Genomic DNA, 22765 nt, shown 5'->3' on the forward strand with positions numbered 1-22765 from the left:
CCTGAATCAAGGAATGTTACCAATCCCTTTCATAAGTTCTTTAATCTTCCACTAAACACCACATTTCTAAGAGATGGTTCCAAAAGAATCCTCTAAATGTCTAATGTAGCTTCTTCATTCTTCTATAATCAGTAACATACTAAGGTGCTCGATATAACTGAGATGATCAAATCCCTGATGAAATTCGACGGTAAATTTGTCTGGCAGTTAAGTACGCATCAAACGCTTCATCGCAGTATTAACATTTTGTATTAATAACATTTACGGATACAGTTATTTATCTTAAAATCAACGTTTAAAATAATTAAAACAAAAAAAGAATATAAATGAAATTTCAAAATATTAACGAGAGAAATATTTAGAAAAATATTAAACTTCCTTTGCCATAAAAACAGCAATTTCATACAGGCAATAAGAAAGCTGCTTGATTATGTTTAAAAAGAAAACTCTTATAGTGAATCTTTGACAAAACTCCAACAAAACAAAATCTAAGATAAGATTTTCACACAAATCAAAATAAGAAAAACAAATGCGAAAAGCAACAACTAATGATCCGACCACCTGTTAACCCATTCTGAAAGCAATATCCAGGGTAAAACCTTGTCATCCTTCTTGAATTAATGAGCGATATATCCTGCCAACCTGTATAATACTGTAATTAACTTCAAACGGGAATAACCATCATCTCTCTCTACCTTTACATAATTCCTTATTACAGAGATTCATATCAATAATAGTTGCAGGTCTTCTAGACTGAAAGTTGAATGAATTTTAAGAGAAAAACAAATTAATAATTGTAACAATAGGAATTAATAAAATCTTGCAATTTTAGATGTAATAAAATATTTTAGAAAATAATATATTTAGTTAAATTAAAATTTGAGCTTTTTCTGTGGAGCATGGGGCAGTGCACTCATTATAAGCGCACTTAAGAGAGATAAAAACAGGGCCTTCTATATCTCTCCAAAGAATCTAAAGGAGCCATCTTTCCAAGACCAATTTTTCCAGGCGCTTCTTGCTATACACTTCTATTACTTGTTCTAACTAAATAAAGTAATTGCTTATTTTTTACGCAGGCTTTGCGTCTAAATACCAAATTAGGTGTAAACGGAGGCGACTAGCAATAAACTTTACTGTAAAGTTTTCAAGATTAAACATTAAATAAAATCCAAGACCTAGATCGCCAGTAAAACGATACCTTTGCGGACCATGACTCGGGATAGTTAGCTTTTTGATAAATTCAGACAACAGAACGGAAATGAACAACTTTTGGCAACGCCTGGGCAATAACCGAAAATGCCTTTCTGTAAAAAAAAAGTAATCCGGTGTACTTACACAAGTCCTACTCGAAATTTCGGTTCGCATTTCCTCATGATCAAATATTATACTAGTCTTTGAGTTGTACAATGTCAAAAGTAGCATCTGCAAGAAAAGTTTTACTTCAACTTCATCTTTCCTAAGAACTTCTAAAATAATTGTAACAGTCCAACATGTATTATATTGTACTTAAAGATAAATGAAATTTTGTGGAATCTGTAGGAAAAAAACGCCGATATTCTTTCAATTTGAAATTCCACTTATACATTTAATTCATATTATAGTTTTTAGATGTTGTTGCGCCGGACATCACAATGAAATGGCTTACTATAATGTTCCTGTAACTCACTATCCTTCTTTTCGACCCTCGTGTGGAGCCAGCAACAAAAATAAAAGATCAACTTCCTACACCAGTCTGATAAAATCGACCTCTACTATGAATAGAAGTCCGAAACCGGTCAGAAATATATCGCATAAAGCGTGCAACGGACGATTAAAATCAAGGATAAAAAACAAAAAAATTATTGTTGAAAACTGCTAGATCCAACAGAAAATCAATACCAGAAAGCAGGCTTTTTCCGCTTCAGTTGACCTGACTAGACATTTACGGATTTAAAATAACATGTGTTAATTTTTACACCATTTAACAGATCTGATACATCTGTTTCAGGAATTTTACAGATGAACAGCAATTTAATCTATTTATCGTTTGATCATAAAACGAATGTTGTGATTATAAACACATACAAACCCAACTCACATGGGCGCGTACATAAATATAATATAAAAGCACATTGGAAGAGCTCGTTGGCTGGTTTAGGGGAGGATAAATCCTTGTTGATCAGGTTGTGCATAACATTCACAAATAATTTGTATTAATGGAGTCATACGTCACAATATAGTCTCGCTAAAACTTTATCCAGCATTCAGTTGCCCAAACTGACTCTCACATATACATTCAGCCGCCACACTGTCGGCTGTTCCACCGTTCACCGGAACAACTCCATTTTCGCTACACCTGTTTTCGTTTGTCAAACTACCAGCAAGCAATGTCGCTGCTGATATTAACTGTGCTCTGATTTATGCTGTTTTTCCAGCTATTGTAAGGCCGAACTGTAGCACAAGCAGAATGAACCAGTTTACCCTTCCTTTCATCCACTAATTGCATTCGACTGTTGCATGCAGCAAATTATGTAATCAAACACATTTTAACAGAGAAAAACTTTAAAATTGTTTTATTTTACATAAAAATTTATTTTTCTGGCAAAGCTTTAATTACTACTCGATTTCTACTTAATTTAATAATGAAATAAACTCAAAAAAAGACATTAAATATTTACATGGTAATTTGACGATGTGAAATACGTTATTGATGATTTGAACTATAAGGCATTGGGGAGGGATTTCCACTCTGAATATCGTGATTGGCTCTGGGAAAGTAACCCTTTCCATTTTCTAAAATAACGAATGAGCAATTTTAAAATGGTTGGCATTGGCACTCACTATTGCGCTAAAAATCAAACCTGAGCAAACTCTTGTTTAGCAAGTACAGTACGAGACGGTAATGTAAGTGAAGTCGAAATGTCTGCACCGAACTGATTTACCACCTGATGATAATCTCGAAACCTGTCAAGGATACAAAAAATATGCTGGCCACGACTAATAGAATCAAAGAAATTATCTAGCACTGCCAACCTAACCAAATTTTCAAAAAATTCTTCCTCCAATCCTACAACTCTGAAGCCAAGTGTAAGCGTAGTATTTTAATTCAGAATCCTAAAACATCCATTTTACAGTTGATAGAAACCCTAATTTTTTTCTTTTCCTTTTCTCAGAAATACCATCAAGAGTTAGGCTTCGGTTTTAATTTGGCTTGGGCCTTTCGAAAAGGATTCAAAATTACATCCATAAATCGATCAAAAGCTGATCTTATGAATCCAATTCTCCTGTAAACTTTCACTGTGCAGTTACTGATTTATGGTCTCTGTCTTAAAAAAAAATTGCAAAGATACTATATATTTGAATGTTTGACGCATGAAGATAAGATTGATTTTTTTTGCAAATATCTCCCAAGATGAATGTATATTCATTCGTAAGTAACAATTTTTATGGAAGAGGGAGAGAAGGTTCTCCCTTCATATCAATTAGGTGAAACAGAGTTTAATGAAGGTCTTGTTAAAGTAACATTTTAACAATAATCACACAACTTAACATGATTATAGACAATTTTAGCTAACGCTTATTTACAAATATTATCTGCACCACAAATGCGATACACTTACCTCAATTCTGGTAGAGAAAAAAGAATTTTTACACTAAGATTGAATCTGAAGTCCAACCCACCTGAAACAGAAATAAACATTGTATATATTGAGGAAATTTTAAAATAAATGTTATTAAGAACTTATGTGTTAACATATTCAGAAAGAAAAAGAAGGAAAGTTGAATATATTGGTTGAATGGGGAAATGCTGAATTAAATTGATAAAAATGGTGAGAACGAAGGCAAAGATCATTGTACAAACTCTAAAAAACTATTTGGGTTCTGTAGATTAATACATTGAGGTAATTCACGAATAATGGATTGTTATTAAGATAGCGTTTAGATTAAAAATATCTAAGACAAATAATAATGGAATAATATCCACGCCAGGCAAATGATGCTCATCATCGGCGGCAAGATTTTTCTCCAGCATCAGCTAGAGCGAAGATACCACGCATCCATGATGATCTTTTAAGTTTCATGTTAAAAAAGTTAGCTCGCTGGAAGGAGCCAGTTTGATTATTCTCGGCCTCTCTAGGAATTCATTAAATGGTCAAAAACTGCTTTTGCTTTGAAAAGAAATTATAGAGTAGAGAAATGTGTAATTTTCTTTTTTGTGTATTTTAGAACATAATGTTATTATGGACAAAATATTGGACTGTTCAATTCGATTCAATTAGTAATTCGATATTATCGGTGTTTGTAACTAAAAGGATAATTGTGAGAATACAAAGCGAACCATACAAAGGTAAAAATGAATATATTTGGAAATAAATTACATAGGTCAGCCCTCTCTCTCCAGCATTAAACGATTTGGCAAAATATTGCTTTCAGCGGTGAATGAAACTGGACTTAAAAGAAATGCAGTAACGATTGCGATTCTCCCTTTATAAAATTATTCATGCAAACTAATTATGGGCATAATTCACAGGGCAGTATTATAGGCAAACAAATGTAGAGAATATAGAGCTGGTTTAAGTGTGACCATAAAAATGAGCAGGGTGTATAGTTTAACGATTAAACTATTCGTTAAGTTATAAAGAGATGGTTTTATTTTTATCATGGTTAACAGCAGAAAATGTAATTATTTACAGAAAATATTTTTACAAACAAGCAGAATATTAAGTGCATTCAATTCAATTTCTCTCTCACAGTCACTCTCTCTTTGGTATATTAAAGCAGCTAAAAGGCCGGGTATGGTAGTTTTGGTATGGTGCGGTCGCCTTGCACGTAGCCTAATAACAGAGACGAGAACCCCTTCTCACAGTAATAACCTGCGGCCTTCTAGCAATGGCGGCGACTACAAAGAGACCACGTACTAAGCGTGCTTCTCTGATAAGGCACCCAACCTAAAGCCAGAATAGTCAAAAACTTTTCTTTTTTTTTTTACATTATACACTTATCACTGCTGAGTATTGAAATGGATATAATCAAATTTCTCCCATAAAGTCCTCGAAAGTTTCCACAGAGAAAATTTGTTTGAAATTTAATAATGTAAAAATAAGAAAAAAGAAAAATGTATTTATATTTATTTTTAGGATGGAGGCAAACACAGGTCGTCTTTGGCTTAGAAAAGTTCAAGGCAGAGTAGTGAGAATTTGGAAAATTTGAGTAGGTTCGCGGCTGTTTTCCACAACCGAAGGCAACTAAAAGAAAACTCTGGTCAGGGAGAATATATTATTCAAATGTATCGTTCGGGAACAGTGCTAAATATTCAGCCATCTAGGATGGCAGAAAAAGTGGGTTACGCGGATGTAGAAAGAACTGGAAGTATATATAATAATAATTCAGGTTTTTCATAAGGCGAGAGTGATTATAAAATAAATAATTTAGAAAGTACATATGTAGTATCAAAAGAAATCTGCAATAAGGTAATAATTAACAATTAAAAATGAGCAAGAGTGAAACCTTGGCTGAAAATATCGCATGCTTCTTCTTCTTCTTCTCTTTTTTGGAAGCTTGGTGCTTGACGGGTCAAAATCTTGCAAGGAATTTGATCCCAGTTTGGCTACGGATTACTGGCAGCAGACATTAGGAATCGGCCATAATGTGCGCATTTTCCACGGAGGTGGATAGGAAAGAAGTTTAAAAAGAAGAAAAAGTAAGGATCTTGCTTGTTCTTTGAGACAACAGGAGAATACGAGGTGTGGCTATTAAATAACGAGACTGTAGCTGTAAAACATTTTATTTTAAATTTATACATATTTAGTTATTATCACCTGCAATATACACCCCTCCCCTACAATGCTGCCGTGCGGATTTACCATTGTTCGAACAGTGCTGGAAGTCTTTTTCTGTGAGCTCCTACATGATGTGTGCCGCTTTTTCTTTCACAGCTTCAACGGAACTGAAATCGTGTTCCTTTTAATGCAGATTTGACTTTGGGAAACAGATAAAAGTTACATGGGGCGACATACGGATGGCCTAAAACTGGGATGTCGAACTTTGCTAGAAACGTCTTGACAGACAAGGCGCAGTGTGAGCCGGCGCGTAGTCTTGAAGGAGAACCCATGATTTGTTCTTCCACCAATCGGGTCGTTTTTTTCTTACTCTTTCAAAGATTTGAGCAAGCACCTCAAGGTAGTAATGTTGATCAATTATAATCGATATTTTCATCCGTTTTGGACGTGGAAGGGCGACCCGGGAGGTCATCATCTCCAACGTCTTCTCGGCCATCTTGGTAACGCTAGAACCTCTCAAAAACTCGCACGTGATAAACATTCATCGCCATAAACTTCTTTTAATAAAAGATAAGTTTCAGTAGCGGTTTTACCAAGTTTCAAGTAAAATTTCACGACAATTCGTTGCTACACTACTTGTGTAGTATCTTGTTTTCGGCAAAACGAAACCAGCAAACTCTTACACAAACGACGGTTCCGGTCAGACAGATTTCTCTACAAACATGTGAGACGCTGCTAAGCTTTCGGTCGTTAGGATTTGGCGCATGCATAGTTCTTCTGTAGCAGCATCAGTCTCGTTATTTAATAGCCACTGCTACATAACGGATTGCCTACTTAGGGTTTATGCGCACTTACGAGGTACTAGCGAATGAAGAAAGTCTAGCTCTAAGATCGACTTACGAGTCATTCTTGTGTGGAGTTCAAAGTAGTTAGCTTTGCAAATCGCCATCTTTACTTTTGTTTTATCAAAAACAAATTGATTATAATAAAAGTAGTCGGTCAAAGAAAATTACCACTTCTAAACAAATTACTAAGGACAGAATCAATTAAAAAATAAATTATTTTTAAATAAAGGACTGTAGTTCCATTAATTGTATCATTTCAATAAATTAATTGCCGCAGGCAGGACATTATTGTTGTGAAATTGAACTGAGATCGTATCATCGGTATTTCTCGAACTCTCTCAATAGGACTGTAACAATGGGTCCATATGTCACTGTAGATCTATTGAGATATTGGCTGGCCTCCTCTTCTAACAGAATGATGGGAGAAGTTCATGTGGGATGTGATCCATAGTGTAGGTGAGCCGTCACATTCAAAGATGTATGTGCCATCGCCAATGGAGAACTTCACCACAATTAATTTATTAATACGCCTGGGTTGCTCTTCTCAGTGCGAATATTTGATAACTTCAAAGAGGCTCCTCTTAGTGGAGCAAAAAATGGAGTTGAGGGATGAAGTAAATAAATAAAAAAAATAGAAAAGAGATCTGCCCAACAAAAATATTTAGTACCGAAAGTTGCGACTTTTTACAAAATTAGGAACTGAATTTCTCTCACTCATGTTTGCATTTTCTGTGAGTAAAATTTACATAAAATATAATAATTGTGTACAATTACTTGGACCGCCTGTGCTACCTCCGCAGAGAATGACAGTCATTACAAACATTCTAAGGCAGTAAATTTCGACTCCAGTTCGGTTCCAGATTATTAGGGCCAAACATTCGGAAGAATCATTCACAGATATAATGGCCGTTCAATTCTCCAAGCAGACGGAACCGAGTTTCTTCGCCCTGATCATTCTTACAAGTGCCACTAATCCAGGACTATGTTAAAACGTTGTAAATTAGCTGTATTAAACAAAGTATTATAATAATTGAACTGTTTAAAAGTCAAGAACAGTAACGCGTTAAAGTCAAGCGACGGCAAAAACATTATGCTGGTTATATAAATCCACTTTGTTTGGATAAAACTTTATTAAGGTTCCAAATAATAAAAAATAAAATATTTCCTGTAATACAACAATAGATAAGCAAAACTATATAAGTTTAAAAACAAAAACCTTCCGCAAAAAAGAAGGAAAACTAAAGAAAATCAATCTAAATGTAACAAAAAAAAAAAGCTAACGAAAAACTTGGGAAAACTCTTTCAATACATTTTTCTTTACTCACTTCCTGACCACAGTTTAACTTTATACGTGGTTTTATATATATATATAGACGGAGAAAGAAAGCATTGATTAGATTGCGGAGAAATTTTAGGTTAGGTTGGTAGAGATTGGATGCGGCGGCACGAATTGGAAACCTAGTCCTTATATTTAGCAGCTAGGTATAGGGAAGAAGATATGGGGTCTCTACCACCGCCAAACTCTATTCTACATAGAAAAAAAGTTTATTTTTTATCTAGAAAATATAAACTCATCTCTTAACAGCTTGTCACTAAATAGATTTAAATTTATTTAAATTAAAATCTTTCCAAAAGAAATTTATGCAGCCATTGTACTTCTACTTTCGCTTACTAAATCTTTCTTTTAAAAAATAGATGAGTATTAGTGAAATTGAAAATTTAACTTTTTTTCCATCCTTTATTTTACTGAAAATTTTAATAATAAAAAATGTATTGTTTGTATAGAAGAAATATGTCGCGAGAGATCGTGTCACTGAGGCAAGAGGCCTAAAAGAAAACGAGATGGGTAAGACCAGCCAGTGCGAATGGATTGTGCTTTATAATGTCTGCATGATTCTGTAGGTTTTATAAACAAATTTTCAAGAATGGATTAATGAATTGAAGAAATTGAATATTGATGAAATGATGAGGAAAAGTGTTCGGGGACAAGCAAAGAAAGGTGGACAATTCAAAGAAGGTTTTGGAAAGCCTTTATTGGAGTTATAATGGAAGTTATAATGGAGTTTAATGGATCAAGCTTTAAGATAACACAGGCCTGCGATCAAAAAATTGTCTGGAATCTATTGTGTGATTTCAATAGATTTTTTGGTGCTGAAAATGGGAAAAATATTTAAAAAATTCCATCACGTAAGGTTTTACCACAATTTCGGATTTTTTGTATACTACAGGTGTTGGCATGTTGTGAAGGATAATTTTGTAAAACAATTATTTAAATGAATAATAATAAGTATTTTTAGTCGTGATGATGTAAGAAAGTAATACTCTGAATAAAGTATTGTGAATTATAATGATAAAGAAGTTAAAAGCAATGGTAAATTTATAACACAACTGTAAATACAACCTCTGTCACCTCAAGACATGTCTGATCCTGTTACTGCGCGTCTGCCTCCCACCACCAAAATTTTATTTATTTATTTGTTGTACAAGTGTTAAATTAAATTTCAATGGCTTCAAGAGGTTGTGTCAACGCGCCTGACTCTTTTTGTTATATTTGTGGGTAACTTTATGGTTAAAAAACAACAAAGAAAATTTTGAATTTAAAATGGAGGAAGCAGAAAAACAGAAAGCTTTCAAGGAAGTAGTTTCTTGGCAATAAAAAAGATGAAGTTTATATATATATATATACAGGGTGTCCCAAGCTATATGGATAACGACTTTTTCTCGGAAACTAAGATAGCTAGAAAAAAACTATAAAATACGTGTTCCCTTAGTTTTTTGTTAGGAATCCAAATTTACTTCGTAAATTTTTTTCGGTGCTTCCAGAAGCGAGGTACAGGCACCAACTTCATTTTTTCAAATAGGAAGGTGCGGTTATTATTTCAGAAATAGATTCCTCTATTTTTTTAAAGAAAAATTTACTGGAACGGTTTTTTTCTGTGAGCGATATTTTAGAAGTTATGAATGAAAACATGATTCTTATAAGAAATTTCAAAATGATAATATTATAACGGTTTTTTGATTGAATAAGAAGAAAAGTACTATTTTATCATAAATTTTACTCCTCATTAATATTGCAGATCATGCTCGAAATGGCCTCCACAATTAGAGATGCATAGACATGCACTTTCCTGCGAATTGCCCCTTACTGCCAAAGAAGTACATTCGGCTTTAACCGAGTTACAGGCATCTATTATTCTCTGCTTTAGTTCATCTACAGATGCAATCCCTGCTTGATTCTGATACCTAGATTTAGAAATGCTTTTAGATAAGCAGAAATAAGGAAAGAAAGAAAAAAATTATGAATAATCACCTTGTTTTTCAGGTATCCCCAAAGGAAATAGTCCGTAGGTGTCAAATCCGGTGAACGAGATGGCCACTGAATCGTCCCCCATGTCGATATAATACCATGAGGCATGTAAAGAGATATCTCGATAGGCAATTTGATGGGCATGTTATATCGACACGGGGGCTATTCAGTAGCCACCTCTCTCACCGGATTTGACACCTATGGACTATTTCCTTTGGGGATACCTGAAAAACAAGGTGATTATTCATAACTTTTTTCTTTCTTTTCTTATTTCTGCTTACCTAAAAGCATTTCTAAATCTAGGAGTATCAGAATCAAGCCGGAATTGCATCTGTAGATGATCTAAAGCAGAGAATAATAGATGCCTGTAAGTCGGTTAAAGCTGAATCTATTTCTTTGGCAGTAAGGGGCAGGAAAGTGCATGTCTATGCATCTCTAATGGTGGAGGCCATTTCGAGCATGATCTGTAATATTAATGAGGAGTAAAATTTATGATAAAATAGTACTTTACTTCTTATTCAATCAAAAAACCGTTATAATATTATCATTTTGACATTTCTTATAAGAATCATGTTTTCATTCATAACTTCTAAAATATCGCTCACAGATAAAAACCTTTCGAGTAAAAGTTTCTTTAAAAAAATAGAGGAATCTATTTCTGAAATAAAAACCCCACCTCCCCATTTGAAAAAATGAAGTTGGTGCCTGTATCTCGCTTCTGGAAGCACCGAAAAAAATTTACAAAGTAAATTTGGATTCCTAACAAAAAACTAAGGGAACACGTATTTTTTAGTTTTTTTCTAGCTATCTTAGTTTCCGAGAAAAAGTCGTTATCCATATAGCTTGGGACACCCTGTATATATAGATGTAAAGAATATGTTAGAAAAATTTAAAAATTTAGGCTGTGACATGAGTTTAAAGGTGCATTTTTTATATTCGCACCTTGACTATTTTCCTGCAAAACTTGGTGCAGTAAGTGAGGAGCAGGGGGAAAGATTCCACCAAGAAATAAAAGAAATGGAAAGAAGATACCAAGGAAGATGCAACGTAAGCATGATAGCTCACTTCTGTTAGATGTTGAAAAGGGACGACCTGCTTCGAGACCACCGATGACAAAGCACCAAAAGGAGCATGGAAATGAAAAGGAAAAGATTCTAAAACGACTTTTAAAGAATTAAGACGTATTTTACTGTGTATTTTCATTAAATTTAATTGCTTTTTAAAGGAATTTTCCTTATCGTATCATTTGCAAATAAAATATAATTTTAAATACTATTGCTTTTTCACAAATTTTGAGAGAAATGTGAAGCGATTTTGTGAAAAATTCTTACGTGATGGTGGAAAATGGAGTTCATATTTGGATTTAGCACACAAGAATACATAAAAATCAAGTAACAAATTTAAAACAATTTTTCAAAAGTTAAAAAATGCAGGCCTGTGTAATCGAAGGAGAAAATCTTGAAAAAACAATTCATTAAAATAGTGCTTACAGTTCACCAATTTTGTAATCCTCAATCGGCCAGCCAGAGAGAGCTCGCAAAAACGAACTGAGTGAGCTAGAGGCCAATTTGTATTAACTACAATTTTGGGTTCAGGGAATATCAAAAGCTGACTCTTCCTTTGAAAATCTGCACCAATCTCTTCTATCGCATAAAATATATCACTCACGAAGTTTATGTTTAGAATATAAATGAAAAATTAAAGACAAATGATGGAAAAGAATAAAGTTAACCAGATGTATACCAAGAAGTAAGAATTTTAAAGTTGAAAGATTTCCTTAGAAAGAACACAAAGTACACACATTGTGCTTTGTTTCAAAGAATAAAGGAAAATTAAATGAAAATGCTTAGCTGACACGGAACAAAACCTTTAGAGGAATTTCCTTCCTAAATCTAAGTAAAATGGAATTGTCCTGAGTGACTTCAAAATAATTATCAGCGGTTCTTTTAGTTTTTACTTGTTGTGGTCGCAATAAACGTGAAGGATTTCTTCAAAAATAAATATAACTTTCACTAATATGTTTATATTTATCAATGATTTCTATAGCTGATAACAGAATTAATTACTTCTGATTTGAGTTTGTTCTACAACTAGTCGGTATCCAGAAGTAGGGCAAAAACCTTGTTCAGCGAACTTAATGCAGAATAACAATAATGTAGAATTGTATTTGTACGCTTCGCAGCAGTCATTGGTTTATAAAAAAATAAGTAAATAGAATTGGTACAAAGAGAAATGTCCCTATTATTGTACAACCTAAAAGATTGGAGCAAATAATGGATAACAAGTCCCCCACCAATATGAAACACTAAGTTTTCTTGGACGGACCCCCTTAAATCGCTGTTACAGGAATCAGATGTTCAGGTTTACGAACTTACTGAAGAATATCTTCAAGTTAACTGGCGTTGAAGTATCTTATTCATTTCACTAGTATTAGATGGTTTAAATATTTCACTGGATGGTTAAAAACATCCAAAAAACCGATTTATTTTCCATGTTCTTGTTTAATTGCAAACCATTGAAGTTCAAAATTCGAACGTGAATATATAAAAAGCAAAGCTTTCCTTACTTGTCAATAAATATCTATTAATTAAACATTGACTTAAGTGGTCGTATTTCTTTTTAATAGATATTAAAACATGTTAATATTGTTAATAAAATAGGACATGGTGGCAATGGAGGTGATTATGTAGAAATGATGGTAGAACGTTAAAGCAGAATGAAGAGATAATTCATGGAGAAGTTTCTCCGAATGTGAGGGGAGATAGATGAACGTGCAGTAGCCTCCAGTGAGGGTAACATGCGCCCCCAGAGTGCCCCACTTGGATCAGTTTAGTGTCCCACCACTTGACCGCGTATTGTTTCCCCACAGTAATTCATTCCGAATGTGACGGGGCTCCCAGAGTTCTGGGGGTAAGAGTTGAGTGGTGCAACCCTATAAGAGAGTGAGAGAGAGGATCTGGAGAAGTCCACGAGAACAGGGTGGGGATTGTTGAGACCAAAAGGAGGTTGGTAGAGTGGTTCCTTCTAAAACCCAACTCCTCTTTGATCAATAGCAACACCCGCCAGTGTGAGAGAGGACAACAAACCCTACCAGGCCGCTCTCGGCACAACAGAGTTCGCCAAGGTTCTGCTGCCCTTCTCCTCCTCAACCAGCCAAATGTTCACTAAAATCTTCCAACCCTTTCTCTCAACATTAATTACCCTTCAAACTTTTCTCCGCAAAAATTACCCTCTTTAATCGATTCAAAAGGATTTATAAACGTGAAGCTGTATAAAAAAAAAAATTGCCGCTTCTTGATCTTCAAGACCTTTGAATGGATTTCAATCAGAAAAGTTAAATCAGTTTAATCAGCAATATTTTGAATTGAGTTCATATTTATTAAAAGAAAAATGAATAAAATTTTCAGTTCTGACAAAACATTTATTTATTTTGATTCTAACAAATACTAGATTATTTTCACATTCTTAAGTAAGGTAAAATAGTATTATTCGTCACAACTGCAAAGGAGAACAATTGCATTCCAAGTGCATTCCAAGTTACGTTTTTAATTTTTTTAAGTGTGGGTTAACCTGATTTTAAATAAATCACTAAATATTTCCTCGTCAGCCATTAATCAATACTGATCATTTTTCACAAACTTAAACTAGATTTATTTTAATCTTTTTTTTTTTGGAAGACAATCCGATTAAGGGGCATTCTTTAGACAGTTTGGTAATTGGCTGGCGTTTGTAGTAAAATGTAGAGGGCGCTTAGGCCAAAAACTCGTAAGTTCAGGCTGTTTTATTGAAGGATCTTTTTTGAGGCAGGAAATTTATGAAAACCAAGTGGATACCAAGAAATTGCCAGAAGTAAGCGGTACTGGGATCATTTTTGATATAGAAATTAAGCCCTAACGAAAGCCAACACTCACTCATATTTTGTTGATAGTCTATATTTATATAATATAATTTTGTTAACGGCCAACAGCGCCAAAAATCTACAGAATATATTTATTTACAGAAGAACCGTTAGAGGTATCCTTCGCAATTAATTATATTTATTCTCAATAATTATCTAGAAATTTACTTTGATCCTATCTTCATGATCTGAATTAGTGCAATTGATTGATTGGTTACCCAATGTTCACATTAATTACTTTCTTTTTATTCCGTTTTATGAAAGTTTTGTTCATCTTACTTTGAGAGAAATACATTTTTTAAGGTACAACTCAACTCAGTAAAATTTAAAACATTAAACTTATTTTTTACTTAAATACAATACTGATTCAAACTTAAACAAAGCATCCCCAGCAATATCAATATAGATATTGTAGAAGTCTTCTTTCTTTAATGAAATGCTTTTTTCTAGGGGACCAATCAATTGACATTGTTCTTTTACTAAAATTGAAAAATATCCTATTTCACAAGACAATTTGACAGGTTTTCTTAGATGGTCTGTTCTAATGACATTCTCATCTTGTAAAAATGACCAAACGTCAGCTAATTATGATTATAATTAGCAATTTTGACAGCTAATTAAGTTCCAACCTGCTTTGAGTTATAATCTGATGAATTTTTTTTATTACTAAGATAAAAGAAACTTATTATTATTTAAGGTACGAGATTACGTTTAATAATTAAAAAATTGTGGCATATTTTATGCTTTTAAGATGCGGTGGTGTAATTTAATAACAAATAATTTGTTCCTTTTTTTATAAAAGAATCATTACAAAATAATGCTTATGTTTAGAATAAAAGAACGTTAAAGAAAAGTATATAAATTTGTGTAAATGAAAAGCGAATATACGAGGTGTGGCTATTAAATAACGAGACTATTGCTGTAAAACTTTTTATTTTAAATTTATACATATTTAGTTATTATCACCTTCAATACACACCCCTAGCCCTAAAATGCTCCATGCGAATTTACCCTTGTTCGATACAGTGCTGGAAGTCTTCTTCTGTGAACTCCTGCATAAAGCGTACCGCTTTTTCTTTCACAGCTTCATAGGACTAAAATCGAGTTCCTTTTAATGCAGATTTGACTTTGGGGAACAGATAAAAGTCACACGGGGCGAGGTCAGGCGAATAAGGCGGATGGCCTAAAACTGGGGATGTTGTACTTGGCTAGAAACGTCTTGACAGACGTTTGATTAATGTAATGTTGATTAATTATAATCGATATTTTCATCCGTTTTGGACGTGGAAGAGCGACCCAGGCGGTCATCATCTCCGAAGTCTTCTCGTCCATCTTGAAAAAACGCTTGAACCTCTCAAAAACTCACGCACGTGATTAACATTCATCGCCATAAACTTCTTTTAATAAAAGATAAATTTCAGTAGCGGTTTTACCCAGTATCATGTGGAATTTCACGACAATTCTTAGCTCTACTAAACGTGTAGTATCATGTTTTCGGCCAAATGAAACTAACACCCCTTACACAAACGACGGTTCCGGTCATACAGATTTCTCTACAAACACGTGAGACGCTGCAATCGTAAGAGAAGGCTTTACGCTGCACAGTTACTAACCGCTCTTCCTAAGAATGTCCTTAATCGATTGTCCTGGAAAAAGATTAAAATAAATCTAGTACAAGTTTGTGAAAAATAGTCAGTATTGAATAATGTACAGCTCGGTCGTTAGGATTTGGCGCATGCATTGTTGTTCTACGATATAGCAGCATCAGTCTCGTTATTTAATAGTCACACTTCGTAATGGCCAGAGATTTAATTATGTAAGTGTAATCAGTTATAACCTGATCTTAATAAATCACAAAATATTCCACGTCTGCCATTATTCAATACTGACTATTTTTCACAAAGTTGTACTAGATTTATTTTAATCTTTTTCCAGGACAATCGATTAAGGACATTCTTAGGAAGAGCGGTTAGTAGTTTTTCACCCAAAATAATACGGCTCTGAGACTCCAAAACCGGAAGAAATAATTGTTTGAATAGATTTTCCCTTTTCTCGAATTTAGTTTTTCGAAAAATGTATCCTATACGGTTGATTGTCTCAAAAACTATTATGCTGATCAATCACTTTTATTTGTATTTTTAAAATCTAGTTAATATTAAGACAAATAAGTTTTAAAATGCGGAAGTTCGAAAAAAGAAACTCAGAATTTAGAAAACTTGCGATTGTTGTATAATCGAAAGACGTTAAAAATTATTTATTTCTGGTGTAACGTCAACGTTAAAAAAAAGTGTCACTAATTCCTGGTAATGTACACATTCAAACATAAAATTAACATAATTGAGTGAACAAAACCTTTTGTGTTAAAACCATCTACACTGCCTACCTTGGTTAGCTCAATGGGAGAGACTCCCTACTTCAGCAAGAGGATACTAAAGGAATGCCAATGATCTAACGTAGTAGAGATGACCTTTCGGCCGGCCGGAGGGGTGCGGAGAGACCTTCTGTTTGCACTGGTCGACCAGTTTATGTACTTTACTTGTATTCTATACTGTGTTTTTACTTTGTGGCCTGTGTTATTTGTTTTCTACGTGTTCAGGCTGGTGCAAGTTATATAAATTACAAGTGTATAATTGTTATGGGGTTTAGCAATAACTCTTTTGCAGCAGCAACAAGAGAGATGGGAAGTTCTCTACAAGATAAAGGGCTTGATAGTGGGAGAAGGATAAAGGAGACAGAGACACATAGGCGGTTCCTTTTCTAAATCCTGAATCCAATCCTGGCAGCACACAGACCCCCAATTCAACCCCCAACTAAACAAGGAAATAATACCACCACCGTCACTAACACCAACTCATCTTATAAATAAAATCCCTCCCTAAACTTTATTCCTTTGTCAATAACAATACTTCCTATCTGATCTATATAGGATGGAGAGCGCGTGTAGCCCGGGAAAAAGGGTTCGCTGGTGTTTTCCATGTAAACAACATCTGCCAATCTTACTGTTCAATTCTAAATTCGTTTTGGTTACTTTAACTGCAATTCTGGATTGTAAGGGATCTTTTATAGATTGAAACAATTGTAAAATCTCCACAGCCATCTTAATTTCTACAAGCCCCTTGAAATTAGAAACAAAGTGCATTAGGAGAAGAGATTAGCTCAGGAGATGATGCACTGAGTTCAAGTCGCAGAGATCCTAGGTTTGAGTCCAGCTAGCAGCAATTGGATTTTCCCGAAAAGTCTTAACAGACCAGTGATGAGACAAGTTTGTCTGTAACAGAACGGATTCAGAGCGAGGTTAAGAAGGCTTTGGATGCTAATGATGATTATTCGCTCCAATATAAGTTAATAAAACCGATACGACAAAGCACACTAAATAATGACGTGCTTACAAAAATTAAATTAAATATACAAATCCAGATGGCCATTATACGTAATGCTAATGTATGGCAAAAATATTTAATTGTTAAATCATTTTATAACTTCTATAGATAGCTAAAAGAAAACTGATTTGGGTTCCATGCTGTTTTTTAAAAAACTAATAAACACTTAAAGAAAAGAATCTTTTATGGATCTATTTCAACCATTAAACCAAATCAATTAACCAATCTAATCACTCCTATAGAACTAAAATCATTGCAAAATATCACATTTAGAGACTTTTCGCCTTTTAAAACCTAATAATTCTTTCTAATTAACATTTCAGTTGCTAATAATATGGTGCAAAAAAGTATGGCAGAATTGTTCAGTTAAAAGGGGGAAACAAGTATGTCTGCCTATAAGTGCTTAATTCAGGTTAGTTCAGGTGATTAGAGAAAGTGACAATAAAATGAAAAATTCCTTGCCAAAAAGATTTTAAGAAAGCGGAAGTAATCAAGGAAGCGCTGGTATGTATGGTGTTTGACAATCAAGATCTTTGAAACCAACCTAAGGAGATGTATTCAGGAGACAAGATGGTTTCATTTTTGAACAGCAGTTCAAGAAGAAATCCAAAACGTTCTAATCATTTTCTTAACTTTCATGAAGCTTCGTACAAGATTTGCGTAGCAAATTTACATTTAATGAATTGGGTAAGATGCTTACAAGTGAAATTGTTATTGAGAAAAATTTCTATTTTTTTTCCCCGTCCAGTGAATGAGTTTAAAATACTATTGCCTATTTGTTTTTTGCAAGCTCAATGATGATCAGTAGGTGTTCAAAGCGGAGGCGGAAAGCAACATAAATCACAATGCCAAGTTCACTTCTGGGCCAGACCGAGATTGAAGTCGAGGTGGCGCCATGAGCCCACGCTAAGAACAGTCCATTACCAAATTTCCGTGGGTATAAAATCTGATTGCAGCAGTAATCTTTTATAATTAAAACATGGTTTAGTTTGGCAAAGTTTTTTTTAAGAAATTTCATTAACAAGAAAGATAACAAGATAACAAGAAATAGTTCTTTGATAATGTCAAGAAAATTATAGCACTTTATTATTTTAATTTTTAACAATAGTTATTTATTAAACAAGTGTGGAAAATACTTTACACTCGAGTTAAATATTATATTTTTTCTGCAACCATTAGATTTATTAACTAAAAAAAATTAAAAATTTCATTTTTACAGTCTACAAAAAGTAATTTATTTATAATAAACATTTATTGTTATATTACAATTATTTACATTACTTACGTATTTACATTACTTATTACATTTTCTGCTGTTTCTTTTATTGATGGAGGAGTGTTTTCTATACAGGAATCACTAGAATCCATTTTAAATTTCTATAAGGTAACACTATAACCTTTTTAACTGTTATAATTAAAAATATCTAATTATTTATTAAAGTATTATTTTTATTTCTATATTCCTTTCAATTTTTATTTTATTTTTTAATATTCGTTTTTTAATTATTTAGTTACGTTAAATAAGCTTATTAAAGTTTTACAGAAAATATTTATGTTAATAACAAAAATTCTTATATCAAGGAAGCACAATAAAGTTTTTCCACACACTAGTGCGGAAAGTAACACTAATGGGAATTTTTCCCCACTAGTGTGGGAAGTTGGGCATTACACAGCTGATTTTAATTGAGTAATGAGAACTTCCCTACATGGTTGCAGAAAAATTTTATTTTCTTATGTATCTCCGATTTGGGCACTTTTTTGCTAGCCAGGTAATTTAAAATTATTAACCATTACTAAAACAATTTGACATAAAGATTAAATACTATGTGAGATTGTAGATGTTTGATGCTTAAATTTATTTGACTATGGTTACTAAATACATTTGAGTAAAGTATATTTTGAAATTAGTTAGTTTTTTACGAATTAGTATTTAATCTAATTGCCAACAGTTCCGACACGAATTTGTGTTTTTTTAAAAGCGATGTCATTGCACGGCTGCAATTGAAGTTGCAGCACGCTATAAAAGTGTGCTGGTTTCTAAAAAAACGCAACAAGTGATGCAAAATTTAGTGAAGTTACGCTTCCAGTTCAGATTAATAGCTTATCAATGAGAGGATTGGGATGTAGGAAGGTCTTGGGTAAAATTTCTTGTAACGATTAAACTCTTGAATAAAAATACTTTTAGACAGGAGTAATGTCCTTGTTAGAAATATAGTGTGCAGCAAAATTTAGGCTGTAAGGTGCAGAATTTTTAAATGAACTGTTGTTTTGGGAGTCGGTATATATGAATATGGATTGATACAGCCTAACTGAATCCCACAATTCAATAACACGTCATACGTAAGTATTGTTTTGTTTAGGGTTAGTTTTTTAAAAGAGTCAATCAAAAAAGTTTTGAAAATATATATCGCGGTTCTTGAGTTCTTGTCGCTTCCTTGGGTGGGTTCCGTGTTAAGCATGTGTCCTCCACTTACAATTAGAAGTTTAGTACGTCGAAGTAAGAAGGTAAATGGACGACAAATGGCGTTCTGAGAGTAAAAGTTATATTATTCTCCAGTAAGGGAATATATTTTATTCGGTTATATTCCTGAACTGAATCTGAATGATGCAAGATGCGAACTGACAGGACCGTGTCTGAATGTGCAAGATAGGAAAGCTTTAGTATTTGGATATGGAAAAATTGAGCTATACGGGTGAGTAAAAAAAATAGGATGATCAAAACGGGCTCAAGATTGCATCCCAAGGGATACCCAGATGTTAGTCTTCTAAGCAGTGACATGGATTTATTGTGGAGTAGTCAAATTGGTGGATGGAATCGAAATTGAAGCCTAACACTTTCATTCCGGCAATCCTAAATTATAAAAGGCAGGGGGAACCTAATCGAAGAACAGATCAATAACAGAAGGTGTAAAGAAAATCCATGTAAACAGATTAGGAAAATGTTTTCCAGAACCAACAAGAATTAGGTTAACTAGTTATGAAGTATGGAATGCATTTATAAATAAATGCATTTTAAAAAGAGACCCTAAAACAAATATTTATGCATATTTAGGTGATGAAACAAATATTATCAACAAAAAAGGCAGAATTTACAATAAATATGATTAAATACAGAACAGATGAAGGAGTTGCTCCTGATATGACATATGATAAAAACGCTGAGTCCACCGCAATAATCAAAACAATAGACTGAACAAGTGACTATAAAAAACGTCGCCATATCCAAGCTACTTCTGCACCAACCTTTCGTTTTTCCATTTTTGTTTAAATATTATTTTCTCTTTGCTTTTTCTCTTTTTAGCGGTTAGTAAAAATAAATTACTTCCACGAGAAATCAATTTAATTATTTTTGAAATACATACAAAATATATTATGAACGGAATAATTCAAAGAATTTACTAATAATTTAATTTTGAATTAATATGCAGATTGAGCGAAGAGATGAGTTGAGTAGTGTACTGTGTTTTTGTGAGGATATCCCAGGACTTGCCCTTAGAGCTCTCCTTCTGGTGACGATGAACAGTGTTCTACATGGAGAAACTCTAACACAGAGGCCAACAGTACGCTGAAAAAGACCACGGACTCTCATCTCTACAATTATTGACGCGCCTTATTTAACAAAAGAAAAATGCTGATTGGTTGATGAAGAATTTAATTATTTAATTCTAAATAGCACACTCTCACGCAATCGGGGGTAGCTCAATAAAGCTTGTCAGAGGCATTCTGAATGTTCTCGCATTATTTTATCTAAATGAAAAAAGATTTTCCCAGTTCAAGTTCTCTGTACGACGCAGAAAAGGGCCAGAGAACGGATTACGCACCGTTTATCCCAATTTCAATGCAGGAGTTCAAGAAAATAATCTTTGAAGTCTGAAGCAGTAACGTAAGAGGAAGTTTTGAACTACATGTTTAGATGGTAGGACTTTAATAGAAGCTCTGGCTCTTGATGTAAGTACAGTACAACCTCGATTAATCGGGCTGATCTCCGGCTATACCCACCCCGGTTAAACCGAATACACAGTATTACATAGTACATTTGTACCTATGAATGTACATATGTACATAAGTATGTATGTATTATACGGGTTCATAGGTAGACTCATCAGTAAGATGCCTATGTGAAAATATGTAAATTAAAAAGCGGTTTCGCAAGAAATTCAGTACTATTTGCATCATATTTTGGGTTTTTACATACATACATATGTACATAATGACCCTTCAAGAAAATCAGATATAAAAACGTTGGTGCCACGCCTACAATTATGTTACATCGGAAGACAAAAACTTTTTCCTGTCGCCACCGAAAATTAACTTTTGTTTTGGCGCCGATACAGGTGTTCTTATGATGACCCAACATGATCCCGGTTAATCCGAATCCCGGTTAACCGAGGAACGGTTAATCGAGGTTGTACTGTACTAGAATTTATCACAAAAAAAAAGGACAGTACGCAATAAAAATGCTAAGTTTGAAGAAAAACGTCAAGTTAGGGCTGCAAATAATTCAGCAAGAAAAACGTATTAGTAATAACATTAAATTTTGCCATCTAAATATGAAAACGTAATAGCGGCGATATAAAACTAATTATCTTTAATGTCAACACTAGAGAAAACGTTTCATTGTAATTTCTTTTTAATAATAAAAATGGGTACTACAATATATAAATAAATAAAAGGGAAAGTGCTGAAGAAAGAAGACTAACGTGAAAGATTAAAGCTTAATGAAACGTTAACATTTACAAAACATAGTGAATGGAAGGGAAGACAGCTGGAAGAATAAACAAGAGGAAGATGATAAATGAGAGAGGCTGTACTCCCCTGGTGGTATATATGGTGAGAGGAGATGATGGCCCAGAATCATGATCATCAAAATATGAAAGGATTAAGATGGTGATGATACGGCTTATTTTCATTTATAGTTCGCCACGACTACTGTTTAGAAATATTTACTGTATTATTTACATAACTAATCTTCCAAATGGAGGACACACTACCTTGAGAAACTATATTTGCAATTTATTATTTACTGTTGAACTCTAGATGATGTACTGACGGCCATATGCAAATAAAATTATGAATGGCGGATTTATATTGGAAGTGCTGCAGTGAATTTATTTTTATCATTTTTCGAATAAAATAACAATATTCCTAACTTTAATACTTCTAGCTTACATTAGAAAAATAAAATATTAAATGTAAAATAGGGAAAAATCTTCTTTTTTTTTTAGTCTTACGGCTACCAAAATTTGATATCGTAATTCGATAATTCATGAAATATTCAGCCGAAAGAAATCTATTATTCGAAATATTAATAATAATAAACCTTTATTTGTTATACAAAATATACATACATAAATCATAAATTATAATATAAGGAAATATTGCATGGCTAATAGCCGTCTGCAGGAGTTGGTACATTCATTAGAAGAAAATAATAATTAATAATAATAATAAAAGTAATAATAAAAGAAAAATGATGTCATGTAACAGTGAAAGAAACATTAAATAATATTTTCACCAAATTTTATAATGTAAAGTAAAAAATAGAAGGAGCAATATAGGTAATAATACAGACATAA

The 22765-nt window shown here is 33.4% G+C and overlaps 1 protein-coding gene across 11 annotated transcripts in view; it reads right to left on the minus strand.

Annotated features, from left to right (window-relative positions):
• The window catches only part of caps (capricious), an 810649-nt gene that overhangs the window by 101866 nt on the left and 686018 nt on the right, over positions 1-22765 (minus strand). For 3 of the 11 annotated variants that reach the window (XM_074132381.1, XM_074132379.1, XM_074132382.1), the window contains one exon: positions 3600-3660. The exons of 7 other annotated variants lie outside the window; for them this stretch is intronic. The gene's annotated coding sequence lies outside the window, so the exon portion shown is untranslated. Of the gene's footprint in view, positions 1-1335; positions 1355-3599; positions 3661-22765 lie in introns of those variants that run through there. One more of the 11 variants, XM_074132384.1, reaches the window with a different exon arrangement.

This window comes from Rhodnius prolixus, unplaced genomic scaffold (genome assembly GCF_049639745.1).
Source record: "Rhodnius prolixus isolate KJV_2025 unplaced genomic scaffold, Rpr scaffold_4, whole genome shotgun sequence".
NCBI classification, from domain to species: Eukaryota; Metazoa; Arthropoda; class Insecta; order Hemiptera; family Reduviidae; genus Rhodnius; species Rhodnius prolixus.